This window comes from Cicer arietinum, chromosome 6, assembly GCF_000331145.2.
Source record: "Cicer arietinum cultivar CDC Frontier isolate Library 1 chromosome 6, Cicar.CDCFrontier_v2.0, whole genome shotgun sequence".
In the NCBI taxonomy this organism is placed as follows: domain Eukaryota; kingdom Viridiplantae; phylum Streptophyta; class Magnoliopsida; order Fabales; family Fabaceae; genus Cicer; species Cicer arietinum.
Genome location: NC_021165.2, coordinates 67578216 through 67582724, shown reverse-complemented (window position 1 = coordinate 67582724; position 4509 = coordinate 67578216).

Genomic DNA, 4509 nt, shown 5'->3' with positions numbered 1-4509 from the left:
TGATCTGTTCTGTTTTGAAATTGTCAAAAATTGTCAAAAACTCATACCACATGATCTGTTCTGTTTTGAAATTGTCAAAAATTGTCAAAAACTCATACCACATGATCTGTTCTGTTTTGAAATTGTCAAAAATTGTCAAAAACTCATACCACATGATCTGTTCTGTTTTGAAATTGTCAAAAATTGTCAAAAACTCATACCACATGATCTGTTCTGTTTTGAAATTGTCAAAAATTGTCAAAAACTCATACCACATGATCTGTTCTGTTTTGAAATTGTCAAAAATTGTCAAAAACTCATACCACATGATCTGTTCTGTTTTGAAATTGTCAAAAATTGTCAAAAACTCATACCACATGATCTGTTCTGTTTTGAAATTGTCAAAAATTGTCAAAAACTCATACCACATGATCTGTTCTGTTTTGAAATTGTCAAAAATTGTCAAAAACTCATACCACATGATCTGTTCTGTTTTGAAATTGTCAAAAATTGTCAAAAACTCATACCACATGATCTGTTCTGTTTTGAAATTGTCAAAAATTGTCAAAAACTCATACCACATGATCTGTTCTGTTTTGAAATTGTCAAAAATTGTCAAAAACTCATACCACATGATCTGTTCTGTTTTGAAATTGTCAAAAATTGTCAAAAACTCATACCACATGATCTGTTCTGTTTTGAAATTGTCAAAAATTGTCAAAAACTCATACCACATGATCTGTTCTGTTTTGAAATTGTCAAAAATTGTCAAAAACTCATACCACATGATCTGTTCTGTTTTGAAATTGTCAAAAATTGTCAAAAACTCATACCACATGATCTGTTCTGTTTTGAAATTGTCAAAAATTGTCAAAAACTCATACCACATGATCTGTTCTGTTTTGAAATTGTCAAAAATTGTCAAAAACTCATACCACATGATCTGTTCTGTTTTGAAATTGTCAAAAATTGTCAAAAACTCATACCACATGATCTGTTCTGTTTTGAAATTGTCAAAAATTGTCAAAAACTCATACCACATGATCTGTTCTGTTTTGAAATTGTCAAAAATTGTCAAAAACTCATACCACATGATCTGTTCTGTTTTGAAATTGTCAAAAATTGTCAAAAACTCATACCACATGATCTGTTCTGTTTTGAAATTGTCAAAAATTGTCAAAAACTCATACCACATGATCTGTTCTGTTTTGAAATTGTCAAAAATTGTCAAAAACTCATACCACATGATCTGTTCTGTTTTGAAATTGTCAAAAATTGTCAAAAACTCATACCACATGATCTGTTCTGTTTTGAAATTGTCAAAAATTGTCAAAAACTCATACCACATGATCTGTTCTGTTTTGAAATTGTCAAAAATTGTCAAAAACTCATACCACATGATCTGTTCTGTTTTGAAATTGTCAAAAATTGTCAAAAACTCATACCACATGATCTGTTCTGTTTTGAAATTGTCAAAAATTGTCAAAAACTCATACCACATGATCTGTTCTGTTTTGAAATTGTCAAAAATTGTCAAAAACTCATACCACATGATCTGTTCTGTTTTGAAATTGTCAAAAATTGTCAAAAACTCATACCACATGATCTGTTCTGTTTTGAAATTGTCAAAAATTGTCAAAAACTCATACCACATGATCTGTTCTGTTTTGAAATTGTCAAAAATTGTCAAAAACTCATACCACATGATCTGTTCTGTTTTGAAATTGTCAAAAATTGTCAAAAACTCATACCACATGATCTGTTCTGTTTTGAAATTGTCAAAAATTGTCAAAAACTCATACCACATGATCTGTTCTGTTTTGAAATTGTCAAAAATTGTCAAAAACTCATACCACATGATCTGTTCTGTTTTGAAATTGTCAAAAATTGTCAAAAACTCATACCACATGATCTGTTCTGTTTTGAAATTGTCAAAAATTGTCAAAAACTCATACCACATGATCTGTTCTGTTTTGAAATTGTCAAAAATTGTCAAAAACTCATACCACATGATCTGTTCTGTTTTGAAATTGTCAAAAATTGTCAAAAACTCATACCACATGATCTGTTCTGTTTTGAAATTGTCAAAAATTGTCAAAAACTCATACCACATGATCTGTTCTGTTTTGAAATTGTCAAAAATTGTCAAAAACTCATACCACATGATCTGTTCTGTTTTGAAATTGTCAAAAATTGTCAAAAACTCATACCACATGATCTGTTCTGTTTTGAAATTGTCAAAAATTGTCAAAAACTCATACCACATGATCTGTTCTGTTTTGAAATTGTCAAAAATTGTCAAAAACTCATACCACATGATCTGTTCTGTTTTGAAATTGTCAAAAATTGTCAAAAACTCATACCACATGATCTGTTCTGTTTTGAAATTGTCAAAAATTGTCAAAAACTCATACCACATGATCTGTTCTGTTTTGAAATTGTCAAAAATTGTCAAAAACTCATACCACATGATCTGTTCTGTTTTGAAATTGTCAAAAATTGTCAAAAACTCATACCACATGATCTGTTCTGTTTTGAAATTGTCAAAAATTGTCAAAAACTCATACCACATGATCTGTTCTGTTTTGAAATTGTCAAAAATTGTCAAAAACTCATACCACATGATCTGTTCTGTTTTGAAATTGTCAAAAATTGTCAAAAACTCATACCACATGATCTGTTCTGTTTTGAAATTGTCAAAAATTGTCAAAAACTCATACCACATGATCTGTTCTGTTTTGAAATTGTCAAAAATTGTCAAAAACTCATACCACATGATCTGTTCTGTTTTGAAATTGTCAAAAATTGTCAAAAACTCATACCACATGATCTGTTCTGTTTTGAAATTGTCAAAAATTGTCAAAAACTCATACCACATGATCTGTTCTGTTTTGAAATTGTCAAAAATTGTCAAAAACTCATACCACATGATCTGTTCTGTTTTGAAATTGTCAAAAATTGTCAAAAACTCATACCACATGATCTGTTCTGTTTTGAAATTGTCAAAAATTGTCAAAAACTCATACCACATGATCTGTTCTGTTTTGAAATTGTCAAAAATTGTCAAAAACTCATACCACATGATCTGTTCTGTTTTGAAATTGTCAAAAATTGTCAAAAACTCATACCACATGATCTGTTCTGTTTTGAAATTGTCAAAAATTGTCAAAAACTCATACCACATGATCTGTTCTGTTTTGAAATTGTCAAAAATTGTCAAAAACTCATACCACATGATCTGTTCTGTTTTGAAATTGTCAAAAATTGTCAAAAACTCATACCACATGATCTGTTCTGTTTTGAAATTGTCAAAAATTGTCAAAAACTCATACCACATGATCTGTTCTGTTTTGAAATTGTCAAAAATTGTCAAAAACTCATACCACATGATCTGTTCTGTTTTGAAATTGTCAAAAATTGTCAAAAACTCATACCACATGATCTGTTCTGTTTTGAAATTGTCAAAAATTGTCAAAAACTCATACCACATGATCTGTTCTGTTTTGAAATTGTCAAAAATTGTCAAAAACTCATACCACATGATCTGTTCTGTTTTGAAATTGTCAAAAATTGTCAAAAACTCATACCACATGATCTGTTCTGTTTTGAAATTGTCAAAAATTGTCAAAAACTCATACCACATGATCTGTTCTGTTTTGAAATTGTCAAAAATTGTCAAAAACTCATACCCTGTAAAATGTTGTTCTAAAGCGCTTTAATGGTGCACCTTCAACAGCGCTTCCGTGAGAAAGCGCTGTAATATGTACAAGAAAAGCGCTGTAAAATGCAGACCCATAATATGAAATTATGGGTGGGCATATTACAGCGCTTTTGTGAGAAAGCGCTGTAATATGCACACCCATAACTCATGACGGGGTGCATATTACAGCGCTTTTTGTGAAGAAGCGCTGTAAAATGTGCATAACAAGCGCGCGTTGTATTTATATGTTTTATAGCGCTTTTGTAAAAGCGCTGTTGTATCATTTACAGCGCTCGTTTCCACAGCGCTTATTTTTTTGAAAAAGCGCTGTAAATGGCTTAAAAAAAGCGCTGTAAAAGCCGTTTTTTCGCGTAGTGAATTAAAGAAAAAACTTATTCAGTTGGAGTTGAAATTTTCTCTATTTCTTTTAAGGTCTGTTTGTGGATATTTTGAAAATTACGGAAGACTAAATTTATATTTTTATATATATTTATATTTGAAATTTAAAAAAAAAAACTTAAAAATTTATATCATATAACATTTTAATCGCACTTCATTTATTCTTAAAAATATTTTATAATTTATTTAATTTTAAAAAGAAAATCAAATTTTTCCTTTTCCTCTTCTTCAAAATCCCCCTCCTAAATGGATGCTAAAGAAATTGAAGGCTTTATTTGTGTATTAAATTTTTTCATCATTTTATTTTCTTTTTCTTTTTCTTTTTCTCTTGATGAAGTGTTCCATTTATTTTGAGAAATTAATATGATATATATCAACCCATTGAAAATCATCTTATATACATGAAAGATTGATCATGAATACTCATTGTA